This window comes from Neophocaena asiaeorientalis, unplaced genomic scaffold, assembly GCF_003031525.2.
Source record: "Neophocaena asiaeorientalis asiaeorientalis breed wild unplaced genomic scaffold, Neophocaena_asiaeorientalis_V1.1 scaffold36, whole genome shotgun sequence".
Classification (NCBI taxonomy): Eukaryota; Metazoa; Chordata; class Mammalia; order Artiodactyla; family Phocoenidae; genus Neophocaena; species Neophocaena asiaeorientalis.
In genome coordinates, this window is record NW_020174149.1 from 7,291,818 (window position 1) to 7,300,968 (window position 9,151).

Consider the following 9,151-nt stretch of genomic DNA (forward strand, 5'->3'; position numbering starts at 1 on the left):
TTCCATAGCAGGTACCCTCGTCCAGTAAACAACCTACACGGCCTTATACCGCAGCTGTGAGTCCATGAATAGATGGAACTATGCCCCGAAGGTGATGGGCTTTGGTAAAGGACAGACTGGCCTGCCTGAAAGGAAGCCCAGGTTCTAGACCCATTTTTCTAACTGGTAGTTGTGTGGTCTCAGGCAAATCACTTAACTGCTCTGGGCTTTCATTTTCTCACCTGTAAAACAAGAAGTTCAGACACTTCAAGTTCAAAAATTCTGTTATTATAGTGTCTATTAAGAGAAGCAGTGTTTACCTTTATATTCAAAACAGACCAGATCTCCAGTTACATGCAATAAATTTTACAGTAGGATTGTGGTCAACATGTCCCTCACCATTGACATGATATTTTTCTGGGCTGTGATCAGATCTACCAATACCAGCTCTTCCAGCTAACTTGAAATTTCCTCCTTTGCATATATATTATTTTTATATATTATAAATATATATATATTATAAATAGCCATACAACGCCTACTCTTCCACTAAGTTTTAACTGTGACATTGGTTGCTTCGCTCAGAGCCTCCAAGATAGAGTTAGATGCCCTCGTCTGTGTCCCTGCCGTGGACACACAGACTCCTGCCGCAGCCCATCCCATGGACAGTATTGTTACTGTCTCTACCACCAGATGGTAAACTCTTAAAGGGGAGGGACTCTAATTTATGCTGGCTCTGCTGTGGCCAGCGCAGCGCCTAGCACGTAGTACTCATTAAATATTTGTTGAGCGAATGAGGACTTAAATTTCTTGCAGGAGAAGTGAAGTAATATAGTAGTTAAGACAGAGGGTTCTAAAGTCAGATGAGTTAGATTTAAACCCTGGCTTTTCCATTTACTGTCTGTGAACCTATTTGAGTTATACAACCTGCCATGCTTTCATTTTTGTTGTTGTTATTTGTTAGTTTTGTTTTTTTTGTGTTTGTGTTGTTTTTTTTTTGGTCCCGATATTGAGATATAATTGACATATAACCTTGTATTAGTTTAAGGTGGACAACATAATGGTTGGATAGATTTATATATTGTGAAATGGTTACCACAGTAACTTTAGTTAACATCCACCATCGCACATAGTTACAGTTTTTTTTCCTGTGATGAGAACTTGTAAGATCTACTCTCTTAGCAACTTCCAAATATACAATGCGATATTGTTAACTGCAGTCACCATGCTGTACATCACATCCCCAGAACTTACTCATCTTACAACTGGAAGTCTGTACCTTTTGACCACCTTCACCCATTTCCCCCACCCCCTCTGGCAACCACCAGTCTGTTCTCTGTTTCTATTCAGTTTGTTTTAGATTCCACATATAAGTGAGATCATACAGTATTTGTCTTTGTCTGATTTATTTTACTTTAATTTCTTTTTTTTTTTTTTTTTTTGCGGTACGCGGGCCTCTCACTGTTGTGGCCTCTCCCGTTGCGGAGCACAGGCTCCGGACGCGCAGGCTCAGCGGCCATGGCTCACGGGCCCAGCCGCTCCGCGGCATGTGGGATCTTCCCGGACCGGGGCACGAACCCGTGTCCCCTGCATCGGCAGACGGACTCCCAACCACTGCGCCACCAGGGAAGCCCTCCTCCCCTTCTCTTGCTGTTCTTCCTTCAGTGCTTTTAATTGCTCAAACACAAAACTAGAAGTCATTCTTGGTTCCTCTTTCTTCCCAACTCACTGGCTCTCTTCATTGAATTGATCAGTCTGTTCTGTATTTTTAATAAACTCTTTCAAATCTGTCCACCTCTCTCCATTTTCCCTGCCACAAAGAGAATCTAAGGCACCAGTTCTCTCCCCTGGCCCAGCACAGCAGCCTGCTCTCTGGTCCTCTCTTTGTATCCACTCCTGCCCCTACTATAATCTGTTCCCCAACCCACCACTGAACTGAACTTTGTAAAAAGTTAGATTTCAAAACTTTTTAACATAGAAAGCTAATCCAGTAGTATCTCCTCTCCCTGGTTAACACTCTCTGATGTATGATGAGACAGTATCCTCCAGATAAAATCCTAAACCAATAAACGTGCTTTAAGCACCCCGCTGGGTCCAACCTCTGCCCACTCCTCCGTGTCTCTCTCCCTGCCATCCCTTCCAACACCCTCTATTCTGGCCAAAGCAGGCTCCAGGTCTTGCACTATGTTCTCCCCTCTGCCATGGAGGTCAGGTTTTCCAAGGTCCCAAGAGCTTGATGAACCTCTTTCGATAGACCCTTTCTTTGCAGACTTTCAGTGCTTTTGAGGACAATGCTGCTGCTTGAGCAGCCACGTGGAATGGAACTGGAGTGGAGTCATCTACCTTCTCCAGCTCAGGTTTCCTTGTGAATAAATGCAAATACCACTTCATGGTGTTTTGCTTGAACTAAGCACACATAAAAGCATATCTCTTAGAGATAAACTGCATAGCCCAGAGGAAGCCCTCAGTAATATCAGCTGTTTTTATTCTTGTTCCTGAGTGATGGGTTGAGATTGGCCTGAAGGAATTATTTCAGCAGTTTCCTTTAAACCCTGTCTGGAATGTGAAGGCTCCATTCCTTGGGGAATGCCAAGAGGCATTTTGGAAAACTGTGGTCATGTTTTTGTTTCAAAAACTCAAGGGCAGTTGGACATCTAGGAGATGGAGAAAAAGAAAGAATCTCAGGTCCAAGAGGACAAAAAAAAGAGAATGGGATTCCGTGCTGTCATCTATATGTTTAAGAACATACCCTGAATCTGGGATTATATGACGAATATATTTTAAGGTGTTGTCAGACCCCCCAAAAAGGGAAGTAAAATTGGGAAGAAGAGGCAATTAGCTTAGTAGGGAAATGCAATGGTAAGTTTCAGGAGTGCCTGGGGGATGGCTTAGGGATGTGGAGACACCACAGTGTCAACAATAAAATCTCTAAAGCCCTGGGAGTGACCATCCTCCCTGCATTTCTGATCCTAGAGACGGCGAAGGATGAGAAAGCAGCTTCATCCCCATGATCCACATGCTTCCCTCTAGCTGTCCACTGCTGTATTACTGCAGGTGGGGACTTTACATGGGACAACTTTCGCAGATAGTGGAAATCCAAGGCAGCCTTAGGTAGCTCACTGTCAGTTCCGTGGAATATGTCAACACCTATGAGCCCTGACAGACCACTCTTTGCAAGAAATCTCTCTCAGCCTGAGTTTGCAGAAGGGCATGTTTTGATTGAAGGAAGCTGCTCACATCTTCACCCTTGGACATATTCTAAGTTTCTTTTACACTGAAGCCAATTCTCAGGAATTAGATGGAGAGATTGAGGCAGAGGGAGCACAGGGGGAGTAGGACATATAGCCTGGTGAGGCTCCCAACAGGCATGGGTTTTGAAAGAAAGTTCCCTGTCAGTCCCCCACTGATCGTAATGAGAACGAGGGGGCTGTAGATGCCCCTGACCCTGGTATAGCCAAGGCTACAGGCACTAGGAATTTTTTGGACGGAAGAAGGTAGTTCTTTCCAGTCTACAGGGGCACAGAGCTATGGCTTTTCAGGAATGAAGGGTAGAATTTTGCTCATTGCACCTTTTAACTGGGACACTTAGCTGTCTTATTTTTGTAATGTAATATTTAATTTGGGGGCTAGGTAACTTCACTGCAAATCAACACGTATTTATTGAGTACATAGTACAAGGGCCTTGGGACAAAAAATAAAGTAGATACCAATATTTTTAGTCCTTCATATACTTTATAAATTTAAACCCTGACCGTGTCCTTCATTCATTTTGTATTGATTTATCAATTTATTGAAAAAATATTTATTGAGTTCGTTCATTCTTGTATTTATTCAGTGTGCCTATTAGGTACCAGGCAGTGAACTAAACTGCATGCAGAAGAAAGTAAGATCTTAATCTATACCGACTTATAATCTTACTGCAGTACAGTGTAATACAAGCAATGATAGTTGGGAGACAGGCGTTGGATCATTCAGGAACCATTCAAGATGTTTTGATGAGTTAATTACATCTGAGGTATTGTGAGTGACCTGAAGGTGTTAAACATGCTCCCAACTCCGGGGGGCAAATCACCCCCCTTGCTTCTCGACCAACATACCCGCCTACTTAAGCCAATACATAGGAGTGACTGCCGGCAGAGAGTGACGTTCTGCCTCTTAACTCCTCAAGTTTGCAGATTTCCAGAGGCTGAAGCCTCTCCCTTTATCCCCTTTTGACTTCTCAAGGTACACAGATCCACTTCCCAGGAACCACTACGTCTCCACTGCAGTCAGAGCACCATGTCTATCCTCACCAATGAAAGAATGATGAAATATGCTATGCTGTAATTTAACCTGTTCGCAGTTGGAACAGAAGCACCAGCTTGCCGGACTATCCGTTCTGACAGAATAACCTCTCTTTACCACAACTGTCAGTAGGATTTCTGCTTGCAGCTCTGCGCAAGGACAGGAGATGATCAGGGAGATGATCAGGGCAAAGGCTTGTGAACCTGGACACAGTCTTCAGGACTCATGGGCAGGTCTTTCGATGAGAAAAGAGTCTAATGCTGTAGCCACAGATATTCCTTCCCGGCAGGCTGCCTCTTTGACTCAGCAGCCTCGATTTTCCCTTGGTCTCTCAGGGAGGTGGTGAGCATGGAAGACTAAGTTCACTAAATCCGATCTGATTTGCATCCTTCTTTTCTCCTATTCATCCAGCCATCAACCTTCCTGTTCCTGAACTCACTGAGTGGGATACTCATTCAAATACTTATTTTCAGGCTTTTCTAGCTATGAAAATACAGTCTTGCCTTCCTAAACCATGCTACTTCTCTGGTTATAAAAATTATAGGACTTCAAAAAGGACAAAAATAAATACACAAAAATTTGTATAGAAGAATTATAGGACTTCATTCACTAGGCAGCAACTTTTACTAACTCCCTGGGAACAGTGTACTACCCAGACACATCTCTACAACCACATCACCTGGTAGTTAAGAAATGGCCACAACTGCCACAAAGCGAGACAGGCTGCATGCCATACTTAACATTGCTATAGGGCTTTATGATTAAGGACATGCCTTCATATCTGTAATTTCATGTGATCCATACAAAAACTATGTGTGGCAGATGCTTTAGATTATTACTGCTATATCCATGACGCTTTGATAGGGGACTTTGCGGCTCCTCCCATCAAGATGTAGAGTCTATTTCCTAACGCTTTGTCTTTGGGCTCATTTCTAGTGTCTTGCTTTGGCCAATGGAATGCGGTAGAAGTGATATTTTGCCAACTCCAATTGTATTAGTCTGCTCAGGCTGTTATAACACCACAGACTGGGTGGCTTAACCAACAGAAATTTATTTGCTCACAGTTCTGGAGGCTAGAAGTTCAAGATCAAGGTACCATTAGGGTTGGTGTCTGGTGAGACCTCTCTTCCTGGCTTACAGAGCTTCTCACCTTAACCCCACATGGCCTTTCCTCTGTGCTTGTGCAAAGAGACAGAGATCTCTGGTGTCTCTTCCTCCTCTTATAAGGACACGTCCTGTTAGATTAAGACCCCACCTTTATGATTTCATTTAACCTTTATTACTTCCTTATGGGTCTTGTCCCCAGATACAGTCACACTGGGGATTGGGGCTTCAACATATGAATTTGGGGGAGGGGGACACAATTTGGTCCATAGCACCAAATCTAGGCTCCAAGGGGCCTTATGAGCTTTGACTCTCTCTCAGAAGCTGTCTCCAACTTAAGACAAGTCCAGGCGAGTCAACTGGAGAAGAGACCTCAGGAGCAGAGATAAGCTGTCTTCCTGAGGCTACCTGAGACCAGCTGGCTTGGCTGCTCACTGCAGAAGCAGGAGAGAGCCTAGATGAAACCAGAGCCACCCAGTTAAGCCAGGTCAAACGGTGACCTGAAGAACTGTGCATGAAATTAATTGTTTTAAGCCACTGCGTTTTGGGTGGTTTGTTAGGCATCAAAAGCTAATTAATGTTGCAGATATTACTTTGACCCCCATTTTGTTGATGAGAAATGGAATCTCAGAGAAATTAAGTGATTGTTCAAGGTTCTATGGTTAGTGAGTCCTAAAGAGCTGCATCTTCTGAATTCAAATATTTGTTTTTTCCATTGTCCTCTGATTCTACGCCAGGAAAGATGGACTCAGAGTCTGGAAACATAAACATATTGATGTGGGGCAATTTATGATCCTTTTCCTGGCAACTTAATTACTAATGCGCTGGACTTTAGATTGGGCGAGTGTGTATGTGCATGTGTGTGTGTACGTGTACATGTACCTGTATTTCCTCTGAAGGGTACAGACCCAGGGTTTATCAGGCTATTTTATTCCAAATGAATAGTTTTATTGGCTGTGATAGATCCAGGCCCTGCATGTTTATGTTAGCGTGACTGGACCAGCCTCCGGATAAAAGTGGGCATGGGCTTCAATATGCCCCTTAGGTGTGGACCTCAATGAGAATGTTTCCCAAAACTTTGCATGAAATGCTGAACACAGTTGTAAAAACTAGGTCAGGAAGAAAGCAAGGCTGCAGAGAAACCCTTACTGGAATGGAAGATGATTGCTACTTGAGAAGAATGATAGACAAAGGCCAAGAAGGGAGGCTTGAGTCATGGGACCCCCGCCCCCCCCATAATGACTTCCCTGGTACTGAGCCTCCACCTTCTTTAACAGTCATATTCCTCAGTTGCCCACTGCAAAATCTCTGGCTCATTTCCAATATTTTGCTCTTTAAGACAGCGCTATATAGAATAATTTTAACATAGATCATTTTGCACCTGTGTAAATTTTTCGGTAAAGTAACATCCTAGAAGCAGGCATGCTAGATCAAAGAATATATACTTCACAACATTTTTATAGATAAATTTTAGAGATATCATCAAATTGCCACTGTCAGGGTTGTACCAATTTACACTTCACCAGCAATGTATGAAAGTGACTCTCTCCATATCCTCACCAGGAGAGTATTACCAAACTTTTGGATTTTAGCTACATAATAGGTAAGAAATAGTATATATCCAAGGTAGTTTTAGTTTGCATTTCTTTTCTCATGAGTAAGCTTGAGCATCTTTTGGAACATTTAATTTCTATGTCTTTTATATGAACTCTCTGTTCACATCCTTCGTCTGTTTTTCTATCACGTTATTAGTTTAATTGCTCTTTAATCATGAGACATATGCTAGTCTTGTTTCTCTAACTAGATTACTCTTAATTATATTTTACATGGCATTATTGAACTATTGTGTTCTTTAACTTTCTTGTGTTATGTTTTATATGTGGGGGGGTGGGAGGAGAATTTATTGTGAATTTCCAACCACACTGTTGATTCTCTAAGTACAGGACCCATGAATTGCATTTACTTTTTACTTGCTCTATTCTAGTGTGAGGCTAAGTAATAATTCATCGTCAGAACTACATGGCTTACTGAATGAGTGAGAACAGAAGAATCAAATGTTGTCTGGAGGTTGGAATCTCATTTGTCATGGGTTAAATGGTGCCCCTCCTCCCCAAAAAAGATACGTCCTAACCCTCAGAATCTATGAATATGATCTTATTTGGAAAAAAGGTCTTTGCAGATTCATAAATTAAGGATCTTAAAAACTGAGAGGAGGCCACGTGAAGAGGGGGGCAGAGATGGAGTCAGGCAGCCACAACCCAAGGAATGTCTGGAGAGGAAAGGAAGCATCCTCTCCTACAGCCTTCAGAGGGACTGCAGCCCTGCCAACACCTTGATTTCAAACTTTTGGCCTTCGGAATCAATTTGTGCTGTTTTAAGCCACCAAGTTTATTGTAGTTTGTTATGGCAGCCACCAGAAGCTAATGGTCCTTCACGCCTTTGATCTTGTCTCTGCCGTGTTCACTGAATACATGTTATTCAGTTGACTGTGAAGAGAGAGAGAAATGAAGGAGACACAAAAGCACAGGAGAGGAGGGAAAATACAGGGTTGGGGGTGTAGGGGTGGAGAATGAGAAGAGAAGAGAGAGAAGAAGAGAGAAAGAAAAAAATGAAATAAAAAAAGAGAAAAATGAGGTAAGGATGGGTTGGCATCTGCTCAGACATTTGGCCTCTTTCTTTGTCCTCATCTTTCTCCACGTGGCATCTCTTCTACTCTCCCTCAGCCTCTCCAGGCCCCTCAGACATTCGGCCACACTAAGCAAGTTTATTTTTATGCTCTTTACATTTTTTGTCCCATCCCACGTTTCTGGTTTCCAATCTGCAAGCACCAGTGGGCTGGTTAGAAGCCTGAGCAGAGACACACGCTCACCCAGAAAGCTCCTCTCCACTGTTCCATCAGTCACCCTTAGCAGAGGCCTGAGATCCCGGCCATTCTAGTATTTGGGGCCTCCCCGGCCCAGGCAGGGCATTGCAAATCTATAAGCACCCACTTGGAATGCTTCTGCGGTCACATCAGCCCACCATCTGCCGCCCACAATACAAGTGAGGGAACAAAGGAAGTAACCCAGAATTGCCAAGTGTGCCCTCTGAAAAATTCCAAAGGCGAGAAGAAGGTTTTGATTAATTTGCCATTTATCTTCTGGGTTTGACTAAAGTGCTTTAGACATCTCTGTACTGCCTCTAGTGGTCGCCAGCCGTTGTGTTCTCCTAAAGGACCTCATGGTTTGTAAATTCCTCACCCACTTTTTGAAATTTTCTCTGTGTTTTAGTTAGGAACTTTATTTAGAATTATTTTTACATAGAGAAGATATCTAAATATTTTTAGAATCAATTCCATTTTTTTCTTTTATGATCTCTATTATTTAAAAAAATATTTCAAAATATTCATTCTGTGAGTTTTGATAAATTATAGCATGGTATAACAACCATCACAGTCAGGATACAGACAGTTCCTTCTCTCCAAAAATTCCCCCGTGTTGCAACTTTATAGTCAAACCCACTCCCTGCCACACACACACACCCTTAAATCATAGTAAACAACTTTTGATCTTATTTCTATTCCTACAGTGTTGTTTTTTTCCAGATTTTCATATAAATAGAATCATGCAATATGTAACTTTTTGAGCCTTGCCTCTTTCACTTAGCATAATATATTTGATAAACATAATGCATCAATGTTGTTGAGAATATCAATAATTCATTCCTTTTAATTCCTGAGTAGTGTTTCATTTAATGGATGTACCTCTTTATCCATTTGCCCAGCTAAGGATATTTAGGTTGTTGC